The sequence below is a fragment of the Pseudophryne corroboree genome, chromosome 2 (genome assembly GCF_028390025.1).
Source record: "Pseudophryne corroboree isolate aPseCor3 chromosome 2, aPseCor3.hap2, whole genome shotgun sequence".
Lineage (NCBI taxonomy): Eukaryota > Metazoa > Chordata > Amphibia > Anura > Myobatrachidae > Pseudophryne > Pseudophryne corroboree.
In genome coordinates this window covers 641,335,085-641,360,425 of record NC_086445.1, presented here as the reverse complement: position 1 = coordinate 641,360,425, position 25,341 = coordinate 641,335,085, and the positions used below count along the sequence as shown (strand labels likewise).

The following is a 25,341-nucleotide window of genomic DNA, read 5'->3' as shown; positions in this document are numbered from 1 at the left end:
TAGGAGTATTCACTAATGATTAATAAATAAAATAATATAATCACAATTAGCCAACACTTTGGGATGGATCACAATAGGGCTTATTTCTGCAACTTTATTATGTGATATTACCATATTATATAATTATTTCATTATAATAAATGAAACAATAAATCATTCTAATATTAGGTCGACTATCAGTATTCAATAATTTAATTACTATTGATAAAATAATCAATTGATATTTAGCAATAATTTTATTAATATGTTTCAATCAATATGGAATGAGGGTATTTTAAATCATCAATCAATACCTAGCTAATCTAGGACACAACCTTTATAAATTGATAATACATATTGATTATAGTCCCCCATCAATATTGTGAAATAATCTATGTTTCATTTCCATTATCATATAAGTGTCATAATTAGGTGTTTAATTCCAACATCATAACTGGATGTGAATGGGTTTAAGCATGTTTAACAATACTTGATATTCTGTGGGGAGAAAGGGACCACATGCAGGGAGCGCTCGGCGTAGCGCTTATCCTGAATGTAAAACACTGTGCCAGGCAATTGCAAGCAGGAGGCGAACTAAGTAACGCCTATCCTGCATGCACAATGTAGCTGTCAGGCGGCCGTATATATATATATATATATATATATATATATATATATTATTATTATTATTATTTTTATTATTTTTATCTAATTGTGTATATACATGAAAGATTTTTATCCTGAAATAAGGATTATCTCTTTCGAGACATCTAAGAGGTTATTCAGCGCCAGCCTAATATACCAAAATTTGTATAAAGTGACTATTAGTCCAACAGAGTCCTTAAACAGGTTGCTGGTTTATTGGTATCAACAGGTATAGTACACAGGTAAGAGCGGTGATGCAGGGGTTAATAGTGGTATCCAGTGGTAACACCACGGTGGCTATAACATGGGAGCCAAGTATTGCACACCTGCACAGTACTGTGACACTACACAGTAAAGATGGCGCCAGGTGCACAGGCTCAGTAGCATGGCAGGTCGGTAGTCAGACCTCCAGGTGCCTCTGGGTGCTTGAGCCCGGTTTGTATGTAATATTGGAGACAGTGCAAGAGTTTACTGCTTTCTAACACACACACACACGCACACACGCACACACCCTTTCCCCCCTCCATCCTTTTGCTCTGGTCTGTCTCAGATTGCATAAAAGCATATTATACTTTACTCAAGAACATTTTGGCAAAGTCCACCTGTAACCTGAAAAGTGGGGTTTTGCATGAAAACATCAATAAAATATGACAATGGGGTACATTAATGCCATCTCCAGATGGCATTAGCTTCCGGGGCCAATATCTGCAGTTTCTGTGATGTGTTTAGCGTGAAGTGACTGTATTAGCGTCACCTGAGTGGTACACTCCTTTAAATGTCCAAAGGAATGTCTCTCCGTTTTGCTCTGACGGGGACTGTTACATGCATTTTTTAAACATACATTATATTGTTATATTTGTTAGACAGTGGATCACTCTGTGGTCTGGCTACATTCCCAGAACTAGGGGCAGCTTCCCTGCTCTATTGTTTTCTCTCCTAGTGTTAGTTCAGTGCAGGAGGAGGTGCTTAGTGCACAGTCTGAGAGAGTTCTTCCTGGGAGAGACAACTGCACTGATGTGCAGCTTCTGCTCTCCTGTGTGTGACCTTGTCTACCTCGCAGCCGCATCCAGTGTGTACTGAGACACTGTGTTACCACTGTACTGCTCACTTGTATACTGTGAGTTCGTGTTGCTGCAGAACATCTTATATATACTACAAGCTGTTATCTCTGTTATCTGAATAGACCAATCATCCTGGTTAAGTGCCGTTGTGTGTACTAACATCCTTATCCGACACTGCAACACTTTGCCAACAATATTGCCCATTTGACAAGCAATTACTACTTTAAGGCTAAACATTCAACACCCTCCAATCCTATTAATCACAGATGCAGTGAAGAGAAGGACTGCACTGCCAGTGGTAGCGTCTAGTTACCCTTCATGGAGAGAACCTTTCCCATAATCCCCAGGGTCTATGTCACCAACTATTTGGAATAGTAACCTGTGGCGAGCGGAGCGAGACACCGAGCCCGAAGCGTGGCAAGCAAAGCACGACTGTCAGCTGGAGGAGAGGGAGGTGGAGTACAAGCAAGGGGCTGGGCTACATAGCACTGTACAGTCCGTGTCAGCAGCATGAGAGAAAGGAGGGGGAGGAGACCTGACTATCCAGCAGTGAGCCTATAATGGTAAGAGTGATTTAGGACAGGGGCACTATCTGTATATATGTACAGTAAGTATGTATGTGTGTTACTATGAATGTGTATATATGTGTGTGACCAGGGGCGGATTGGGATTGAAAACCAGCCCGGGAAATTTATGGAAGCAGCCCTAATAGGTGTGGGGTCTGTTGAGGGGGTGGAGTCTGTCAAGTGGGCAGGATTGCTGCTCAGAAGGCCTGAATACATGCAGGTATGGCAAGTGCACGCCACAGGCGCGCACCAAAATTTTAGGGGCATGGCTTCGTGGGGAATGGGCGTGACCACATAATAGTGCCAATTCACATTACACCACACAGTAGTGCCACTTATACACATTGCACCAGGTAGAACCTCCTATACACAATGCGCCAGGTAGAACATGTTATACATTCTACACTTTGCGCCAGGTAGAGCACGATATAAAATTTGCGCCAGGCAGAGCACATTATACACATTGGACCAGGTAAAGCACATTATACACATTGCACCAGGTAAAACACACTATACATAAGGCGACACTCTGGATTTATACATACAAATAAAGACACTGCACTACCACCAGCACAGTACTAACATTTCAGGGTTTAATCGATTAAACTTTAAAACGTAAGTACTGTGCTGGTGGTAGTGCAGTGTCTCTATCTGTATGTATAAGTCCGGTGAGCACCGCCACTAACAAACTGCCTATATATATATATATATATATATATTAGTGATGAGCGGGTTCGGTTTCCGAGAAACCGAACCCACCCGAGCTTTACCTTTTTTTACACGGGTCCGAGCAGACTCGGATCCTCCCGCCTTGCTCGGCTAACCCGAGCGCGCCCGAACGTCATCATCCCGCTGTCGGATTCTCGCGAGATTCGGATTCTATAAGCAGCCGCGCGTCGCCGCCATTTTCACACGTGCATTGAGATTGATAGGGAGAGGACGTGGCTGGCGTCCTCTCCGTTTATACGAGACACTACAGTTGATCTGATTGCTTTGCTTTGCTTGTTTATTTTACTATTGTGGGGAGGATTGGGGAGCAGCTGTTAGGAGGAGTACAGTGCAGAGTTTTGCTGATAGTGACCACCAGTTTTTTTTATCCGTAAAAACGCTCCATACCATATCTGTGCTCAGTGTGCTGCATGATATATCTGTGCTGTGTGCTCACACTGCTTAATTGTGGGGACTGGGGAGCAGCTATAGCAGGAGTACAGTGCAGAGTTTTGCTGACAGTGACCACCAGTATACGTTTGTCTGCCTGAAAAACACTCCTGTGGCTTTTTTTTTTATACTAGTAGTTTAGCAGTTTGCTGACAGTGTCCACCAGGTCCATTATACTGTATATAGCAGTACGGTAGGCCACTGCTGTACCTACCTCTGTGTCGTCACTCGTCATCCATAAAGTATACTATCCATCCATCTACATTGTATACCTGTGGTGGCTTTTTTTTTTTATACTAGTAGTTTAGCAGTCTGCTGACAGTGTCCACCAGGTCCATTATACTGTATATAGCAGTACGGTAGGCCACTGCTGTACCTACCTCTGTGTCGTCACTCGTCATCCATAAAGTAATACAGGTTGAGTCTCCCTTATCCAAAATGCTTGGGACCAGAGGTATTTTGGATATGGGATTTTTCTGTATTTTGGAATAATTGCATACCATAATGAGATATCATGGTGATGGGGCCTAAATCTAAGCACAGAATGCATTTATGTTACATATACACCTTATACACACAGCCTGAAGGTAATTTTAGCCAATATTTTTTATAACTTTGTGCATTAAACAAAGTGTGTGTAGATTCACACAATTCATTTATGTTTCATATACACCTTATACACACAGCCTGAAGGTCATTTAATACAATATTTTTAATAACTTTGTGTATTAAACAAAGTTTGTGTACATTGAGCCATCAAAAAACAAAGGTTTCACAATCTCACTCTCGCTCAAAAAAGTCCGTATTTCGGAATATTCCGTATTTCGGAATATTTGGATATGGGATACTCAACCTGTAGTATACTATCCATCCATCTACATTGTATACCTGTGGTGGCTTTTTTTTTTATACTAGTAGTTTAGCAGTCTGCTGACAGTGTCCACCAGGTCCATTATACTGTATATAGCAGTACGGTAGGCCACTGCTGTACCTACCTCTGTGTCGTCACTCGTCATCCATAAAGTAATAGTATACTATCCATCCATCTACATTGTATACCTGTGGTGGCTTTTTTTTATACTAGTAGTTTAGCAGTCTGCTGACAGTGTCCACCAGGTCCATTATACTGTATATAGCAGTACGGTAGGCAACTGCTGTACCTACCTCTGTGTCGTCACTCGTCATCCATAAAGTATACTATCCATCCATCTACATTGTATACCTGTGGTGGCTTATTTTTTTATACTAGTAGTTTTGCAGTCTGCTGACACTGTGTCCACCAGGTCCATTATACTGTATATAGCAGTACGGTAGGCCACTGCTGTACCTACCTCTGTGTCATCACTCGTCATCCATAAAGTATACTATCCATCCATCTACATTGTATACCTGTGGTGGCTTTTTTTTATACTAGTAGTTTAGCAGTCTGCTGACAGTGTCCACCAGGTCCATTATACTGTATATAGCAGTATGGTAGGCCACTGCTGTACCTACCTCTGTGTCGTCACTCGTCATCCATTAAGTATACTATCCATCCATCTACATTGTATACCTGTGGTGGCTTTTTTTTTTAATACTAGTAGTTTAGCAGTCTGCTGACAGTGTCCACCAGGTCCATTATACTGTATATAGCAGTACGGTAGGCCACTGCTGTACCTACCTCTGTGTCATCACTCGTCATCCATAAAGTATACTATCCATCTACATTGTATACCTGTGGTGGCTTTTTTTTATACTAGTAGTTTAGCAGTCTGCTGACAGTGTCCACCAGGTCCATTATACTGTATATAGCAGTACGGTAGGCCACTGCTGTACCTACCTCTGTGTCGTCACTCGTCATCCATTAAGTATACTATCCATCCATCTACATTGTATACCTGTGGTGGCTTTTTTTTTATACTAGTAGTTTAGCAGTCTGCTGACAGTGTCCACCAGGTCCATTATACTGTATATAGCAGTACGGTAGGCCACTGCTGTACCTACCTCTGTGTCGTCACTCGTCATCCATAAAGTATACTATCCATCCATCTACATTGTTTACCAGTGGTGGCTTTTAGTTGTGCGCATTAAAATATGGAGAACAAAAATGTGGAGGTTAAAAAAATAGGGAAAGATCAAGATCCACTTCCACCTCGTGCTGAAGCTGCTGCCACTAGTCATGGCCGAGACGATGAAATGCCATCAACGTCGTCTGCCAAGGCCGATGCCCAATGTCATAGTACAGAGCATGTAAAATCCAAAACACAAAAGATCAGTAAAATGCCTCAAAAATCAAAATTAAAAGCGTCTGAGAAGCGTAAACTTGCCAATATGCCATTTACGACACGGAGTGGCAAGGAACGGCTGAGGCCCTGGCCTATGTTCATGGCTAGTGGTTCAGCTTCACATGAGGATGGAAGCACTCATCCTCTCGCTAGAAAAAAGAAAAGACTTAAGCTGGCAAAAGCACAGCAAAGAACTGTGCGTTCTTCTAAATCACAAATCCCCAAGGAGAGTCCAATTGTGTCGGTTGCGATGCCTGACCTTCCCAACACTGGACGGGAAGAGGTGGCGCCTTCCACCATTTGCATGCCCCCTGCAAGTGCTGGAAGGAGCACCCACAGTCCAGTTCCTGATAGTCAAATTGAAGATGTCACTGTTGAAGTACACCAGGATGAGGATATGGGTGTTGCTGGCGCTGAGGAGGAAATTGACAAGGAGGATTCTGATGGTGAGGTGGTTTGTTTAAGTCAGGCACCCGGGGAGACACCTGTTGTCCGTGGGATGAATATGGCCATTGACATGCCTGGTCAAAATACAAAAAAAAATCAGCTCTTCGGTGTGGAATTATTTCAACACAAATGCGGACAACAGGTGTCAAGCCGTGTGTTGCCTTTGTCAAGCTGTAATAAGTAGGGGTAAGGACGTTAACCACCTCGGAACATCCTCCCTTATACGTCACCTGCAGCGCATTCATCATAAGTCAGTGACAAGTTCAAAAACTTTGGGTGACAGCGGAAGCAGTCCACTGACCACTAAATCTCTTCCTCTTGTAACCAAGCTCCTGCAAACCACACCACCAACTCCCTCAGTGTCAATTTCCTCCTTACCCAGGAAAGCCAATAGTCCTGCAGGCCATGTCACTGGCAAGTCTGACGAGTCCTCTCCTGCCTGGGATTCCTCCGATGCATCCTTGAGTGTAATGCCTACTGCTCCTGGCGCTGCTGTTGTTGCTGCTGGGAGTCGATCGTCATCCCAGAGGGGAGGTCGGAAGACCACTTGTACTACTTCCAGTAAGCAATTGACTGTCCAACAGTCCTTTGCGAGGAAGATGAAATATCACAGCAGTCATCCTGCTGCAAAGCGGATAACTGAGGCCTTGACAGCCTGGGCGGTGAGAAACGTGGTTCCGGTATCCATCGTTAATTCAGAGCCAACTAGAGACTTGATTGAGGTACTGTGTCCCCGGTACCAAATACCATCTAGGTTCCATTTCTCTAGGCAGGCGATACCGAAAATGTACACAGACCTCAGAAAAAGACTCACCAGTGTCCAAAAAAATGCAGTTGTACCCAATGTCCACTTAACCACGGACATGTGGACAAGTGGAGCAGGGCAGACTCAGGACTATATGACTGTGACAGCCCACTGGGTAGATGTATTGCCTCCCACAGCAAGAACAGCAGCGGCGGCACCAGTAGCAGCATCTCGCAAACGCCAACTCGTTCCTAGGCAGGCTACGCTTTGTATCACCGCTTTCCAGAATACGCACACAGCTGAAAACCTCTTATGGCAACTGAGGAAGATCATCGCAGAATGGCTTACCCCAATTGGACTCTCCTGGGGATATGTGACATCGGACAACGCCAGCAATATTGTGCGTGCATTACATCTGGGCAAATTCCAGCACGTCCCATGTTTTGAACATACCTTGAATTTGGTGGTGCAGAATTATTTAAAAAACGACAGGGGCGTGGGGGGGGCGTGGCCTAGCTGCTGTGAAGAGTAGATGTGCATCACCTCAGCTCCTGCAAATACTACATATAAAAGCACATAAAAACCCTCCTGGCCGGTTCCTGCTGGCCCCAGGCGCCCCTCGGAGGCCACATATACCCTGCTGCGGTTGTTTGGGGGGTCCCGCGGAATCGGGGAGCACTTTTGCGGCCTACCCCCCAGAGTGAAGCCGGGGCCTGGAGTTGCGAGGCGGCGCGGACTGGCCGCTGGAAGGAAGAGCCCTGCCACGGACTGATCCTCCTCATCCTCCTCGGCATACACCCATCGTGCCCCCCCCCCGGTGGACGGAGATCCCCGCCAAGCAGGTGAGACCGCTCCGTGACCAGAGCTCCCTCGCTAGCCGCCGCGCTTACCGCCCCCCGGAGCTGCGGAGGCCGTCGGGCCGCTAGACGCGCCCTCCCTCCCCTACCTCTCCCATCCCTCTGGTGACCTGGGACGTGGGGAGCCGTGCGGCCGGGTGGGCGCGCTGAAGCCCGCCATCCTCCTGCTCCCCTGTGCTGCGGGGACGGGAGGCCTACTGTTTGCAGCCGGACGAATAGGCTGGGGCCGCCGGAGATTGGTGGGGCATAGTGGAGCCCAGTGACCACTTTGGGGGGAGGCCCTCTGCGGATACAGGATCTCAGGGGCGCAAGGAGGAGGCTGTGGATCCGCAGCAGCACAACAAGGAGCCACAACAGCATCGAGGGCTAACTGTTGTTGCTTTAACCCCTCGGTGGCAACCCCTCACAAACCATAATACGGCCCAGCCTCTGCTTCCCACCTGTGCCGGGACAACACTACTGGACCCTACCTCTGCGCGCACCGACACCATAACCCGGGTTGACTGCTCCCAGGGGACTGCGGAGCCACCAGTGGCCCCTGACACCAAGCGCCGGGCGCTAGAAGCTTCGTCCTGCTTCGCCCTGACCCCGGTGACACCGGCTCTTGTTCCCAGCGGGACCCCACTGGCACCTGACCAACATTGGAAAACCCTCTGCCTGGCCTACTTCAACGCTCAGGACTCACACCCCCCAGTCCGTATCGGCGGAAGGGTCCTTGACCGGTTGTCTCCCTACTACCTTGGAAGTGGAAACCTCATTGCCGACAACCCCACCACGCCAACCCCCGGCGCTATGACCGGCTGAAAGTGAGGAGCGCAGTCCCCCCTGGGTGACACCCCCCCCCCCCCCGGTTTCCCCCCCCCTTTTTTTTTCTTTTCCCTTTTCTCTTTCTCGCGTCTGATTCCCTACCCCCTCTGACGGATCATATTTCATAGTATAATACCCTACACTGGTACGATCCACATGCAGAAATCTTCGTCCAAGACTCCTAAACAAGGGGGTGCCGATATCTCTCAACACTTTACCAGGGGCACCAAGAACACCCAACCTAGGGGTCTCCCCTCTCCTCTTCACGATTCTATGGATAATTCCGCCACCCCGCCTTCCGCTCCGTCCACTAAAGACGATATCCTAGCTCTCCGCTCCCTTATTTCGGACTTTAAAGACTCCTTGGAGTCCAAATTGGACAAGGCGGTGGCCTCCATCAAAACGGACATCTCTTCGCTTGCTTCCAGAGCCTCGAAAATGGAATCCCGTCAAGATCATTTCCAGAAAGCTTTAAATGATACGGGGCGTGATTTGGACCACATTGTCTCAGAACTATCAGAGCTTCGCACTAAAAACGAAGATCTCGAGAACCGCGAATGCAGATCCAATCTACGCATTCGCAACGTCCCGGAATCCGTCAGTATGGATAATCTCGAACCTTATCTTCACGACCTCTTCTCCTTCCTGATCCCGGACCTGGGGGCTGTACAGATTCCTCTAGAGAGGGCTCACCGTGCCCTCCGTCCTAAGCCGAGGGATGGCGAACCTCCTCGCGATGTGGTCCTCCGCTTCCTCAAGTTCAAGGATAAGGAAAGGGTCTTCAACTCTACCCGTGGAAAACCTTATGTACTCTACAATTCTTCTAAACTACAGTTCTTCCAAGATCTGGCCCCCCTGACCTTAGCCAAACGGAGAGAACTCCGCGATCTCACGAAGGCACTACGGGACCGGAACATTCGATACCGATGGGGCTTCCCCTTCAAGCTAATCGTTGACCTCCAGGGAAAGACGGTCATCATCAGAGATCCCCGTGAGGGCAGGGATCTGCTCTCGCACATAGAGGAGGCCGGTCCCCCCGCTGGAGCAGACCACTCACCTTAAAATCGGATAGCGTGTTAGGTTGGATGTTCTCCAACGAACCTTTTTTCCTGTCCATCGATAACTACTTCTGCCCGTGAATAATCTACACTACTTTGCATGCTTCCCCCCTCAGTCATCTGTATAACTTTTTATGGACTGTTTGTTGTCGGGGGGTCACACCCCTTGTTATACTGTTCTACCGTTATACTGTTATACGACGATACGTCTGCAAGGAATTCAATGTTATGTTCATGTAATGCATGTGTTCACTTCTCCCCCCATATACCCCTCCCCCCCTATTTACTTTAACTAATTCCCCCTTTTTTTTTTTTTTTTTTCTCCCCTCCCTCCTTGTCCCCCCCCCCTCACCCATACCCCATGATGCCTTTTGTTCTTTTTTGGGAATTATCTCGAGGCCACTCTCCGTAACAGTCCAAACTCACTAGACTCCATATGTTTATAGTAATCTGGGTGACCAATCTCTGGTTTCTGGCAATCACCCCTAACCCTCTATGCTACTTCCATTCGAGGTTAAATTCTATCGTTCCCCCACACCCCACTTTCCCTCCCATTGTTAGTTTGTTCTCAACTCAGGGGCTTCATGTCTGTCTTAGATGATCACGGTTATAATGACAACACCATGCATTATTGGATCTCTCTTCTCCTGCAGTACCAACGTTTTCAAGTTTTATCTGTTATGGTTTGTGGGGCGGTCCACGGGCACAGGGGGTCTCACATGTTTAACCAGCTTCACCGCCGGCTCCCTCCTGGACTTCACAAGCTGCACTGTGGACCCCCTGTGCCGGTCGATCCCGCAGGTTTTGACAAATGTATATCTATGTATGCCATAAAATTTCTGGTATCCCCAGACAATAAGTACTCAATGTATTTTCAGATGCTGATTGTTTCTCTCCTCCCATACACCCTCCGTTCTATTTTTATTTATTTTTTTCTTTCCTCTCTCTCCCCCCCCCCCTCGTCTCTCTCCCTCTACTCCCCCTCACCCAGGGGACACCGCCCCACCTCGTGTCTCCTACAATTTAGTGCACATTTTGTTTGAAGCTTTACCCCCTCTCTTCGAGGGTTGAACGTGTACTCTCTGTTCTCCTCTATCCATGTGATATTTTTCTACACATTCAGATCTCCAACATCCCCCATTTTTATTTACTTTTTCTTACTCCCTCTTGGCGACACGGAACTTTGGTTCCCTCGCCTCTCCGGACCACTAAGTCCTAACTTCAGGAGTACCAATCTCCTCTGTATTGAGTAACCTGCTCCTTCTCTTTTACCTACCTGTCTCTAATTTTCTCTTTAGGTCTTTTGTCTTTCCTTTTTTTTTTTTTTTTTTTCTTCTCTCCTCCCTCCTCTTTTTCTCCCTCTCTCCTCTTTTTCTTTCTCTCCTTTTTCCCTCTCTTTTTTTTTGTCTTTATCTCTTTTCCTCTGTAAACTCCCCCTCCTGAGCGAGTCGGCCTCATTCTACTGATCTCCCTTTTTTATTACCTCACCCAAACTCTCCCTGCTCCCAGCACCATGCCCTTCACCATTGCCTCTATGAATGTCCGGGGCCTTAACACGCCCCATAAACGCTCTCACTTATTCCGTACAATCCGCACCCTACGCGCAGACATAGTTCTACTTCAAGAAACACATTTTAAGCGTAATGGCCACCCCAATTTATCTTCCAGACGATTCCCCACTGTGTTGTACTCCTCAAGTGAATCTAAACGCAACGGAGTCGCTATCCTGATAAGCAGCAAACTCCCCTTCACCCAAAGCTCGGTTCATGTTGACACAGAGGGGAGATATATCATTCTGGTTGGCAGGCTGGGTCACCTGGATGTAACTATAGCCAACCTATATGCGCCCAACACGGGCCAACAACGGTTTCTGAGCTCCTTTTTCAAAGCCCTCCAAAAACACAGAGCGGGCTATGTATTCCTGGGAGGGGACTTCAACGCAGTTCTAGACCCTCTGCTAGACAAATCCGCTCCCCAGAAGCGCCCCCGCACCTGTCCTATATCCGACACCTTCTCCAAACTTATTAAAGAGGCATCTCTCTTCGACACCTGGCGTGCTCTGAACCCATCCTCCAAGGACTATACTTTTTTTTCCTGCCCCCATCAATCGTATTCCAGACTAGATTATCTTTTCTGCAGCCCCCCGGCTTCTAACCATATTCTGTCCTCTTCAATTATCCCCAATGTCTGGTCGGATCACTCCTCCATCGCGTCCGCATTTGATCTGTTGGATACCCCAACTTCCCGCCCATCTTGGCACCTGAACGAGACACTTCTTAAAATCCCTTCCTTCAAATCCATGATAACCGGGCATCTTAAGGAATACTTTTCTTTTAACAATTCTGAATCAGGATGTTCCCCATTGGTCTGGGAAGCCCACAAAGCGGTCCTCAGAGGCCATATAATCAGCTATGCATCCCATCGCAATAGGGAACACAAGGCACTACTCAAGGATCTCACTGATCAGGTCCAAAACCTAGACTCTCTTCATAAGCGCAGTCCCACGGACTCGAACTACAAACAGCTTTTGGCAGCCAGGGCAGCCCTCAATGCATTAATCACAGAAAAGATAGATAAATCCCTACGTTGGCTGAACCAGCGATTTTATGAAAAAAGCAACAAGGCTGACGCCCTATTGGCAAATAGGTTAAAGGCACGTAAAGCCCTTTCTTCCATAGTCTCACTTAAGGACTCTAATGGCAACACCCACTATAAACCCTCAGACATTAACTCTATCTTTAAAGATTATTACGCCCGTCTATATAACTCCCCAAACAGTTCGTCATCCCTACCTGACTCAAATATGCGAATTTCTGATTTCCTGACCTCATGTTCTCTTCCACAAGTGGATGCTCCTTCAGCCACTGCACTATGTAAGCCTATATCCGACGAGGAAGTATCGGCTGCTCTTAAACTCCAGAAACCCTCTAAGGCCCCAGGACCGGATGGCCTACCCTTCGCGTACTATAAAACATTCGAATGTGATCTAGTCCCCCACTTGACGTCTACTTTTAATAAAATCCTTAACGGGGAACTCTTCCACAGCGAAACTACTAGAGCATTAATCACTGTTATTCCCAAACCTGGTAAGGACCACCAGCAGGTCTCTAATTATCGCCCTATATCCCTCCTCAACACCGATCTGAAACTTTTTGCAAAAATACTTGCCTTACGCCTGAACCCTCTTCTCCCATCCCTTATACACCCCGACCAAGTCGGATTTGTCCCTTCACGCCAAGCTCTAGATAATACCAGACGCACCATCAATTTGATCCATCACGCTAATTCAGTCAAGCTCCCCTCTCTTCTATTGGCATTGGACGCGGAAAAAGCCTTCGATAGGGTTTCGTGGGCCTTCCTCGATCAAACACTCCGCAGCTTTGGTATCCACGGGAAATTTCTCCAAGCAATAACGGCACTCTATCACAATCCCTCCACTTCTGTGCTAACAAATGGAATTCTTTCGGACACCTTCGCCATCACCAACGGTACGCGACAGGGATGCCCACTGTCGCCTCTCATCTTCGCTCTGATAATTGAACCTCTCGCCTGTCGCATCCGTCTTAACCCGGATATTACGGGCTTCTCTATCAAAGACTCACAATATAAACTCTCTCTTTTTGCGGATGACGTCCTCCTCACCCTCACTAACCCGCTAATTTCCCTTCCCAATCTTTTCAAAGAATTAACTCTCTATGGGGACCTCTCTGGATATAGGGTGAACAACGACAAATCAGAGGCTCTTCCGCTACACATCCCTCTCAACTCCCTAAACCTTCTGAAATCCAACTTCCCTTATGCATGGCGTCATACCTCCATTAAATATTTGGGGGTACAAATCACTAAATCTTACCACTCTCTCTATGACGCCAACTTCCCACCCCTATTTAAGGAAATATCTCAAAACATCTTAGGATGGAAAAAAAATTTCATTTCTTGGATCGGCAGAATTAATGCCATTAAGATGAACGTCATCCCAAAGATATTGTACCTTTTCCAGACTCTCCCTGTCCCGGTCCCTCCTCGGATTCTATCCTCCCTCCAGACCCAATATGGTAAATTCATATGGAATGACAAGAAGCCACGTTTGCGCAGGGAGACCCTCCAGCAAAGCTCTTCATGTGGCGGTCTAGGCCTCCCCTCGCTGTCAAGATACTACCATGCCACGGCTCTCAGTCAACTTGTCGCCTGGCACTCTCCACGGCACACAAGGAGATGGGTGGATTTGGAGAGTGATATGGCTCAAGTCGATTCGGTCTCTCACCTTCCATGGCTCCCCCGCCAGCATAGACCTAAAACCACTCAACTAGTACCAACAATATCCTTAACTTTATCGGTGTGGGACTCGCTAAAATCTAAATTTTCACTCCACACAACTCCCTCACCCCTAACCCCCATTTGGAACAACCCCTCCTTCTCACCGGGCCGATCCCACCAACTTGCCTCCACATGGACTAGAGCAGGAATCTCCCGCTATCACCATCTACTTCACAACAATGCACCGTACTCATTCGCAGACCTCCAAACAAAACACTCTCTCCCGACGTCATATTTCTATCAATACCTTCAAATTCGAAACTTCGTTATGTCCTCAACCAGGACAACGCCTATCCCTAATGTCCCGACTCCGATGGAACGCCTTTGCATGTATCGCCCCACGGACCGAGGCACTATATCTAATCTGTATCACGCCATTTTGTCTCCGGCCACGTCAACTAGCATGGCGCATGAATTTGCTTGGGATACAGACTTGGGAACACTCCTGGAAGATGACATGTGGGAATCTATCCGACTGAATATTTCTAAATGTTCTATTAGTGTCTCCATTAAGGAGAACTCCTATAAAGTTTATGCGCGATGGTATCTGGTCCCCGAGCGCCTACACCAAATGTATCCGAACACTTCTAACCTCTGTTGGCGCCACTGTGGTCAAGTAGGCTGGTTTTTTCACGTTTGGTGGAGCTGCCCGAGGATAGCCCCCTTTTGGCTTATGGTCCGCACCCTTATCCAGTCGCTTATTCCGGACTGCCCCCCTTTACCCCCTGAGACGTTGCTCCTGTGTGCCCCAGCCTGCCAGCTATCCAAGTCAGAAAACAAACTAGCTATGCATATAGCCTGTGCAGCTAAACTCCAGATTGCTAAATCATGGAAACTCCCCAACCCTCCAACGCGTCTGGAACTCATGAACCGCGTTTGGTTTGTGGCTAAGATGGAATATCTTTCCTCCTTGATGAACAACACAGTGGATAAATTTCATGGCGTCTGGACACCTTGGTACACTAAATTTCAAGTCGCTCTCCCAGGTCTCTCCTAGTACGCATTACCCTTTTTCCCCACACGACTCTTTTCCCGACTCGCTCTCCTCCCGCTCTCGACGGGCACCTGCTTCTCTCTGCTTTTTTTTTTTTTTTTCTTCTCTCTCTCTTTCTCCTCTCCCTCTTACCCTCTCTTCTCCTTAACTTTTCATTCTACTCCTCCTTCTTTTCTCATATAACTCTCGGTAGTCTCCTACAAATCCTCTCAAGGATCCTAATGTTTATCCCTCTGGAATATTTTATTCTGTTTCCTAATCTTGCTCCTAGTTCTCGATTGTTTTTCGATATGTACAAAGCAATAAATAAAAGTAATAAAATAAAATAAAAAGGTAAATATAACAGAACAGTTAACAGGAGAACACACTCTTACACTCAATCTTCTCTATATACTAATTTTGTTATGCCTCGAGAGTGTCCATTGCTTTCATTTGTCATTGTATTCCTTTTGTCAATAAACTTTTGTGATTTAAAAAACGACAGGGGCGTGCAAGAGATGCTGTCGGTGGCCCGAAGAATTGCGGGCCACTTTCGGCGTTCAGGCACCGCGTACAGAAGACTGGAGCACCACCAAAAATACCTGAACCTGCCCTGCCATCATCTGAAGCAAGAGGTGGTAACGAGGTGGAATTCAACCCTCTATATGCTTCAGAGGATGGAGGAGCAGCAAAAGGCCATTCAAGCCTATACATCTGGCCACGATATAGGCAAAGGAGGTGGAATGCACCTGTCTCAAGCGCAGTGGAGAATGATTTCAACGTTGTGCAAGGTTCTGCAACCCTTTGAACTGGCCACACGTGAAGTCAGTTCAGACACTGCCAGCCTGAGTCAGGTCATTCCCCTCATCAGGCTTTTGCAGAAGAAGCTGGAGACATTGAAGGAGGAGCTAAAACAGAGCGATTCCGCTAGGCATGTGGGACTTGTGGATGGAGCCCTTCATTCGCTTAACCAGGATTCATGGGTGGTCAATCTGTTGAAATCAGAGCACCACATTTTGGCCACCGTGCTCGATCCTAGATTTAAAACCTACGTTGTACATCTCTCTTTCCAGCAGACACAAGTTTGCAGGGGTTCAAAGACCTGCTGGTGAGAAAATTGTCAAGTCAAGCGGAACGTGACCCGTCAACAGCTCCTCCTTCACATTCTCCTGCAACTGGGGGTGCGAGGAAAAGGCTAAGAATTCCGAGCCCACCCGCTGGCGGTGATGCAGGGCAGTCTGGAGCGAGTGCTGACATCTGGTCCGGACTGAAGGACCTGCCAACGATTACTGACATGTCGTCTACTGTCACTGCATATGATTCTCTCACCATTGAAAGAATGGTGGAGGATTATATGAGTGACCGCATCCAAGTAGGCACGTCAGACAGTCCGTACGTATACTGGCAGGAAAAAGAGGCAATTTGGAGGCCCTTGCACAAACTGGCTTTATTATACCTAAGTTGCCCTCCCTCCAGTGTGTTTCCGAAAGAGTGTTTAGTGCAGCCGCTCACCTTGTCAGCAATCGGCGTACGAGGTTACTTCCAGAAAATGTGGAGAAGATGATGTTCATTAAAATGAATAATAATCAATTCCTCCGTGGAGACATTCACCAGCAGCAATTGCCTCCAGAAAGTACATGGGGACCTGAGATGGTGGATTCCAGTGGGGACAAATTAATAATCTGTGAGGAGGGGGATGTACACAGTGAAAGGGGTGATGAATCGGACGATGATGATGAGGTGGACATCTTGCCTCTGTAGAGCCAGTTTGTGCAAGGAGAGATTGATTGCTTCTTTTTTGGTGGGGGCCCAAACCAACCAGTCATTTCAGTCACAGTCGTGTGGCAGACCCTGTCGCTGAAATGATGGGTTCGTTAAAGTGTGCATGTCCTGTTTATACAACATAAGGGTGGGTGGGAGGGCCCAAGGACAATTCCATCTTGCACCTCTTTTTTCTTTCATTTTTCTTTGCATCATGTGCTGTTTGGGGAGTATTTTTTTGAAGGGCCATCCTGCCTGACACTGCAGTGTCACTCCTAGATGGGCCAGGTGTTTGTGTCGGCCACTTGGGTCGCTGAGCTTAGTCACACAGCTACCTCATTGCGCCTCTTTTTTTCTCTGCATCATGTGCTGTTTGGGAACTATTTTTTTCAAGTGCCATCCTGTCTGACACTGCAGTGCCACTCCTAGATGGGCCAGGTGTTTGTGTCGGCCACTAGGGTCGCTTAGCTTAGTCACACAGCTACCTCATTGCGCCTCTTTTTTTCTTTGCATCATGTGCTGTTTGGGGACTATTTTTTTGAAGGGCCATCCTGCGTGACACTGCAGTGCCACTCCTAGATGGGCCAGGTGTTTGTGTCGGCAACTAGGGTCGCTTAGCTTAGCCATCCAGCGACCTCGGTGCAAATTTTAGGACTAAAAATAATATTGTGAGGTGTGAGGTGTTCAGAATAGACTGAAAATGAGTGGAAATTATGGTTATTGAGGTTAATAATACTATGGGATCAAAATGACCCCCAAATTCTATGATTTAAGCTGTTTTTTAGTGTTTTTTGAAAAAAAACACCCGAATCCAAAACACACCCGAATCCGACAAAAAATTTCGGTGAGGTTTTGCCAAAACGCGTCCGAACCCAAAACACGGCCGCGGAACCGAACCCAAAACCAAAACCCAAAACCCGAAAAATTTCCGGTGCACATCACTAATATATATATATATATATATATATATATATATATATATATATATATGTGTGTGTAGGGAGCAGTGAGGGTGGGTGTAGGAAGCAGTGAGTGAGGCTGAGTGTAGGGCACAATGAGGGACAGTCTGTGTAGACTGCAGTAAGGGAAGGTAGGGGTTGAGGGGCTAATTCGGACCTGATTGCTAGGCTGCATTTTAGTGCAGCGGGCAATCAGGTCTAAACTGCGCATGCCTATGCACTGCAATGCGCGTCGCACGTGTTCAAAGAGGATCTCTGTTCAGCAATGGGTTTGTGCCATGGATACGTTCGCACAGGCGTTCGCAAGGAGATTGACAGGAAGAAGCCGTTTGTGGGTGTCAACTGACCGTTTTCTGGGAGTGTTTGGAAAAACGCAGGCGTGTCCAAGCGTTTGCAGGGAGAGTTCCTGAAGTCAATTCCAGTCCCGGACAGGCAGCGGCTGAGTAAGTCCTGGGCTACTCAGAGACTGCACAAGATCTGTTTGTACAGCTCTGCTACACATGCGTTTGCACACTTGCAAAGCGAAAATACACTCCCCTATGGGTGGCAACTATGCGAACGCAGGACTGCAAAAAAACACTAGCGAGCGAACAGGTCTGAATTATGCCCAGAGAGCAATGAGGGTGGGTGGGCAGCATAGAGGATGGGTGTAGGGAGCAGTGAGTGAAGGTTGTTGAAGAGTTCAGTGAGTAAGGGTGAGTGTAGGGAACAGTGAGGAAGGGTGTAGGAAGCAGTGAGTGAGGGTGAGTGTAGGAAGCACTGAGGGTAGGTGAGTGTAGGAAGCAGTGAGGCTAGGGAACAGTGAGGAAGGGTATAAGGAGCAATGAGGGTCATTGTAGAGAGTGGTAAGGGAGGGTTGGAGTAGGAAGCAGTGAGGGTGAGTGTTGGGTGCAGTGAGGATGAGTGTAGGTCAGTGATGCATGATCAGTGTAGAGGACAGTAAGGGTGGATGGACACAGTGGATGGATGCAGGGAGCCGCTGAGCCCTGTGTGTGATGATGAATTGGGTTTACAAATGTGCCTCCCTCTGCTCCCCCCTTCCCCCTGCTGGGTGACTCACCTCCCCACATACAGACCCAGCACCTACATTGCACACCCCACCCACACACCCAGGAGAGAACCCCCCCAGACCCAGCAGCCAGGGGAGCACACCCGAGACCCAGCACAGCACCCCTCAGGCGCAGAAATCAGGGGAGTACATCCCCACACATCCAGGAGAGCACCCCCCAGACCCATCACCCAGGAGGGCACACCCCAGACCCAGCACCCAGGGAAGCAACCCCCCTCCCCACACACTCAGCACTCAGAGGAGAAACCCCCACACGGACCCAGCACCCAGTGGAGCACCCCCCCACACACACACAAACCCAGCACCTACAGGAGCACCCCTTCCCCCCCGCACACAGACCCAGCACCCACAGGAGCACCCCCCAATAACCCATCAGAGCACTTCCCTATACACACAATCAGGAAGGCACCCCTCCAGACCCAGGAATGTACCCCCCAGACACAACAGGGCAACCCCCCAGGACTTTCCTGTCCTTGCACAGATGCCCATTTCCCTGCAAGAAGTCATGCCAGCGGTCTTGCTCTGTGGGGTAGCAATTTACCTTGACCCTGAGCGGGTTGGAAGTGCTGCTTTGGATCTCATGCTGCACCATGCTGTAGCCGAAGTGCTGCTGCTGCTGCCATTTTCACCTCCCCGGACATGCTCCCAACCTTCCCGAGTCCTGGCCATTGACTGCTGCTCCCCCTGGAGAGTTAATGGCTCTACCCACACTGTCTGCTCCCCGCTGCTGCATGTTGAGCTGCCGGATTTTAGCTCCGATCGCGGCATCCACAGCCGCCATCTGGGTGCTCCAAAACTCTGCTAGTCCTAGACTTGGAATTCCCCTTGGGAATGGGTGCTCTGGTGGTGACTGACGGGCTCCACGAAGGATTATGGGCGACTGGGCATGCGCAGTAGATCCCCCGTCGTCCATCTTTATTTTGCTTCAGTAAGCTTCAGTAAGCTTCTGCGCATGCGCAGAAGCTGTCCATTATCGCTGCTCGCGGCAGCTAGCTAGCCAGCCAGCCGGCCAGCGAGGGGGGGGGGGATAAACGGCAGCTGAGGGGGCAATGGGACCAGCCCACCGGCAATCCATCCCGGAGTCCCGGTGGGCCAATCTGCCCCTGTGTGTGACTGTGTTTAGGCATGTGACTGCATGTATGTGTATAACTGTATGACTATATGTGAATGCATACCTCACAACTATCCCAATTTTGGTGCGACAGTCAGGCCCGCCATCTGTGTGCTTCCGTGGCTGCCTGTCCTGCCGGTGCACACTGCGCAGGCAGCTGGCCTGTACCCGTGATCCTCATTGCTGCCACCCAGGACCCCTCTGGTAAGCTTTGGGGGAGCTACGGGTCGGGGTGGGGGGGCCCTTCCAAGTTTGTCAGTCCCAGGCCCCATCATTTCTGATGGCAGCCCTGACGACAGTCCTGCTTTTCAGGTACTGTCCCCCCTTGGGCTTTAGTGCCATGGAAATGCTCTAATGTGCTGTGCAAGGCAAGGGCAGCCCAGTTGGGGTAATAATGTACACATACCTTGCAAGTAACAAAATGGGGACACAATGTGTGACCACACCCCTTTTCATGTACGCACCGAAAATTTGCCACACAAGAAAATTGTCTTTATATTTGTGGCCGGTGTCAAACATACTGTTAGCTGGAGGGTGGTGGGCAATAGAGGTGGCAGGAGCCAACCAGAGCACTCTGTCCACTGCATTTACTACAGTGAACAAGAAGGCAGGGTGCCAACTACAGAGATCCCCTAGGTAGCTAGCCACTTGGGAGCATTCACTCACCCCCGGCTACTCCACTGTGTATTTTAGCTGCATTAAAACACATACTGTAAGTTCCGCTTCTGTATGCCCAATGAGACCCAGGTAATTGTACAGTAAGTTGCAGAATAAAGCAAATCTACTTCAGCATTGTCACACTTTTCTAGCTATGCGCAGTACAAATTCACAAGAGTAGGTATGCGTAGTACTGGTGTAGTACTCACTCAGCACAGAGGCGTAACCAGTACTTTGTGGGCCCCATAGCAACATATTGAAGAGGCCCCTGTCCCAGAGCTTTTAGTGAGACACCTCTCTGCAACAGTTGTTAATTTTATGCCACATAATAGTGCGCTAGTTTATTTTCTGAACCATAGTTGTACCCTAGTTGACATAGGGGTCGATTCAATTCGGCAACTTATGAATAGCGCTGGGAATTAGCTCCTGACGCTATTCAATTCAGCTGCTAGTTACCCGCAATTGTCGGGAATTCTTCTCTCATCCCCGGGTGATGAGAGAAGAAACCTGACAAAAGTGCTGCCTCGCGGCCGGCGCGAGGCTGATTCTGTCGGAAATCAGCCTCGCGCCGGGGAGTTAAGTTGGAGAATGCCCATGTTCCCGACAATTCAACCTGTTTAGTCGGCGAGAACGGGCCATCGCCGACTTAACTGGAGCTGAATTGAATAGTGGCAGGAGCTAATCCCGGCGCTATTCATAAATTGCCGAATTGAATCGACCCCACTATGTCAGATTGTAGGGCTGCCAGTACACAATATGCCACATAGTACCCCCAATTCACATTATGAAATACACTGTTCCCACTTCATATTATGTCACATTATAGTGCCCCAATTCATATTATGTACCATTATAATGCCCCCAGTTCATTTTATACCACAGTACAATGAGCAGGTCCAGGGACACAACTATATATAGTCATACTTGCCTACCTGACCCTCTCCATGAGGGAGAAAATGCTCTGTTCCTGGACTTTCCTGGTAATGTATGATTGCCATCATCTGTGGTGAGCTAGTTAATTGATAAGAAAGGTGTTTCACCACAGGTGATGGCAATCATACATTACCAGGAAAGTCCAGTAACAGCATATTCTCCCTCATGGAGAGGGTCAGGTAGGCAAGTAAGTATAAAGTAGAACCCAAGAAGAGTTTGTAAAGCCCCTATGTAAGGTGGCCCCTCTCAACTCTGGACCCCACAGCAGCTACACTCCCTCCCTGCATCTATGCTAGATGCACACTTGTGTATAACACGTGTAACTGTGATAGGGAAGGTGGGCCACTCTCAGCTCTGGGCCCCATAGCAGCTGCACTCCCTCCCTGCATCTATGCTAGATGCACACTTGTGTATAACACGTGTAACTGTGATAGGGAAGGTGGGCCACTCTCAGCTCTGGGCCCCATAGCAGCTGCACTCCCTCCCTGCATCTATGCTAGATGCACACTTGTGTATAACACGTGTAACTGTGATAGGGAAGGTGGGCCACTCTCAGCTCTGGGCCCCATAGCAGCTGCACTCCCTCCCTGCATCTATGCTAGATGCACACTTGTGTATAACACGTGTAACTGTGATAGGGAAGGTGGGCCACTCTCAGCTCTGGGCCCCATAGCAGCTGCACTCCCTCCCTGCATCTATGCTAGATGCACACTTGTGTATAACACGTGTAACTGTGGTAGGGAAGGTGGGCCACTCTCAGCTCTGGGCCCCATAGCAGCTGCACTCCCTCCCTGCATCTATGCTAGATGCACACTTGTGTATAACACGTGTAACTGTGATAGGGAAGGTGGGCCACTCTCAGCTCTGGGCCCCATAGCAGCTGCACTCCCTGCACCTGTGGTAGCTACGCCCTTGACTCAGCATCAGGCCCAAGTTCTAAGATTGTATGACTTTTATAAAGTATATACAGTTATTGCCCTCCTTATGTGGACCAAGCAAATACCTTTTTGTCTGTCTGAGCATATAAATTCTGGTATTTGACTAAAGCCAGGAACACATCAGAGCAATGTTACCAGTCAGCAACGGGCTGACATATTGTGACGCCCTTACACACTGCAGGATGTGGTGGTACAAAGGCACAATCTAAACATGCCATGTTACATTTAGCAGCATGGCATCATTATTGATATCTTCTGGTTGGCTGTGCAGGACAGCCAACTAGATGATATCGTTATTGCCCTGCGGGAGCGCGCAATCGTGCGTACACACTAGATGCTGTAGACAATTTGTCGTTCCGATACAGTAGGGTGACCTTAATATCCCATCTGGGACACCTATGATTTACACAGGTTCTGTGGCTGGCTAAACTCTAGCCTGAATTTCACCTGGTTTTAGCCAGCCACAGAACCTGTGTAAATCATATGTGTCTCAGATTAAAGGGATATTATGGTCACCCTAGATATAGCAAATAATCCTGACATAGTCCTATTGTATACCTGGCCTAAGGTGACATATGGGGTCTCATACCCTCCAACATGACCCATTCCATTAGGTACAAAATGCTCTGTTCCTGGACTTTCTTGCCAGTGGCAGTTACAGAGATGGGATTGCAGCACAGTCCAAAATTCAAATAGGGGAGCCACACCAACTGCCAGTGAGATGGCGATATTTGGCAGTGTTTAGGGCAGTAGTTGGTGTGATTCCCCTATTTGAATTTTGGTCTGTGCTGCAGCACCACCTCTAGAGCAACCACTGTAAGAAAGTCCAGTAACAGAGCATTTTGTACCTAATGGAATGGGTCATGTTGGAGTGTATAGGGTCTATTTACTAAGCCTTGGACGGAGATAAAGTGTACGGAGATAAAGTACGAGCCAACAAGCTACTAACTGTCATTTTTCAAATCCAGACTGAGACATGGCAGTTAGGAGCTGATTGGCTGTTTTTTTTTTTCTCTCACTCCACTTTATCTCCATCCGAGGCTTAGTAAATAGACTCCTATGTACTAAGCCTTGAAGAGAGATAAAGTGGATGGAGATAAAGTACCAGCCAATCAGCTCCTGTCATGTTACAGGCTGTGTTTGAAAAAGGACAGGAGCTAGTTGGCTGTTACGTACTAGCCAACCAGCTCCTGTCATTTTTCAAACACAGCCTGTAACATGACCGCTAGGAGACGATTGGCTGGTACTTTATGTCTGCCCACTTTATCTCCGTACAAATAGATCTCCACGGGGTGTGTTTGAAAAATGATAGGCGCTGGTTGGTTCTTTATCTCCATCCACTTTATTTCACACAAATGCCCTGATAATTGCTATAAGCGGATTTGCAGAGACCAAGCTTTCTTACAAGCTCTGTTCCTGAGACAATTGGCACATCCCTGCAATGTATTCAATTATCGCATTGCAGATTTGGTCGTATTAATCACATGCCACCCACATCTGAGATACGGATTGTGATAAATATGCCCCTCTATGTGTACAAACAATATTACATTGGCAATCTGTCTTATTAGAAATGTAATGAATATTTATCAAAATAAAGTTAAATAAGTAGTTTCATTGTCATACAGTATGTATAGTGTATATATTTATGTAACAGTTGAGTATATAAATAAAACATATATAGCACTTTTTAACATACTTGGAAGCTAAGGGTTAATTAAGCAGAGTTAGTAAGTTGGATAAGTTGTCTCTCCTCCCCCATACAGTGAGAATTTGAGCTGTGCAGCTGTCACAAGAAGATGCTTTTGGGTCTAAATTTAATCATGAGGCTGTGTCTCTCTCTGCCCTGATTGCACTCCATGCTGGGCTAGGTAGAGATTCTGGGGTAAAAATGCAGCAATGAAACCAACTTTTTACCATATCTAATTGAATAAGTTTTGCCCACTTGTAACTGTCTATGTAAAAATATGGGCTTTTTTCAATCCATTGGTTGTTAAATGGTGAAAGGAGAACGCAAAGGATTTAAAACTGGATGGAATATTACACAATGCAAGAAAACTGAGAGAAACATAAGAAGAAACTAATTCTAAGGAGCAGAACAGTTGTGTGTAGGAGAGGAAAACACAGGTATGCCTGTATGTTTTACGATCATTTGTAGATCTGTATGTATATACTGTATACTAGGATATGAACACGCTTGTGTTTCAAGTTATGTGCAGTACAGTACTGTACATGCTGTATTTTAGGAAGCTAACTGAAGTATGTTACTTTATGGCCAAATGATTTGCTTTGAAAGATGTTGTGTGATATACTGTATGGTTACGTTCTAACTAGAATAAGCAAAATCAGAATTGTGAAGAGAACAAGTTTTATAGTGGAGCAGACCATTCCAGAGATAAAATCAGCATTCTGCACTGTACTGTAAATATATGTTTACACTTTACAGGATTTACATTCTGTGCAAAGAATTCTGATGATTTAGTAGACTTAGGCTTGGTAACACTTATGGCCAGTTTCGGTTGGCAAACCAGTTTATTGAAAATTTCTTGTCCTATCATTTAACTTAAATGTTTAAAAACTTTAGAATAGGGATGGCCATGGACCATTAATTTTTTTTGAAATCGATGGCCTATGACCAATGTTCGATACTTTTGCCATTAATGGGGTGAGAACCAGATGGTTTCCCGCCATCGATGGTTCAGAGTGAGCAAATGTATTTATTTTTTTCTACAAGTATCCGGACACAAAGCTTAGCTCTGCACTTGAAACCCGTGAAGCCACCGCAGCTCATTTAACATTGATGCAGGGGTAACCATCAGTGGGTAAATCAATTAATGGTTCCCTTACAGATTGTTTTACACAATCAAGATTATCCATCAATGTAGGGACGTATAACCCACCGATAGCCGTCCCTACTCCAGTATTGGAAGTGCAGTACTTAAGGTGTATAACCAGGGCTTAAAGTGGTCCTAGAGAGGTGGTGGAACTCACTCCACCCTCCCCCCGGAGCCCATGTAATAAAGGTATTGCACCAAA

At 47.2% G+C, this 25,341-nt stretch overlaps 1 protein-coding gene across 2 annotated transcripts in view; it reads left to right on the top strand.

The window, feature by feature from the left end:
- The first annotated feature begins 24,125 nt into the window (after positions 1-24,125).
- CACNA1S (calcium voltage-gated channel subunit alpha1 S) overlaps positions 24,126-25,341 on the top strand; it is a 515,698-nt gene continuing 514,482 nt past the window's right edge. For both annotated transcript variants that reach the window (XM_063954963.1, XM_063954964.1), the window contains exon 1: positions 24,126-24,432. The gene's annotated coding sequence lies outside the window, so the exon portion shown is untranslated. The remainder of the gene's footprint in view (positions 24,433-25,341) is intronic.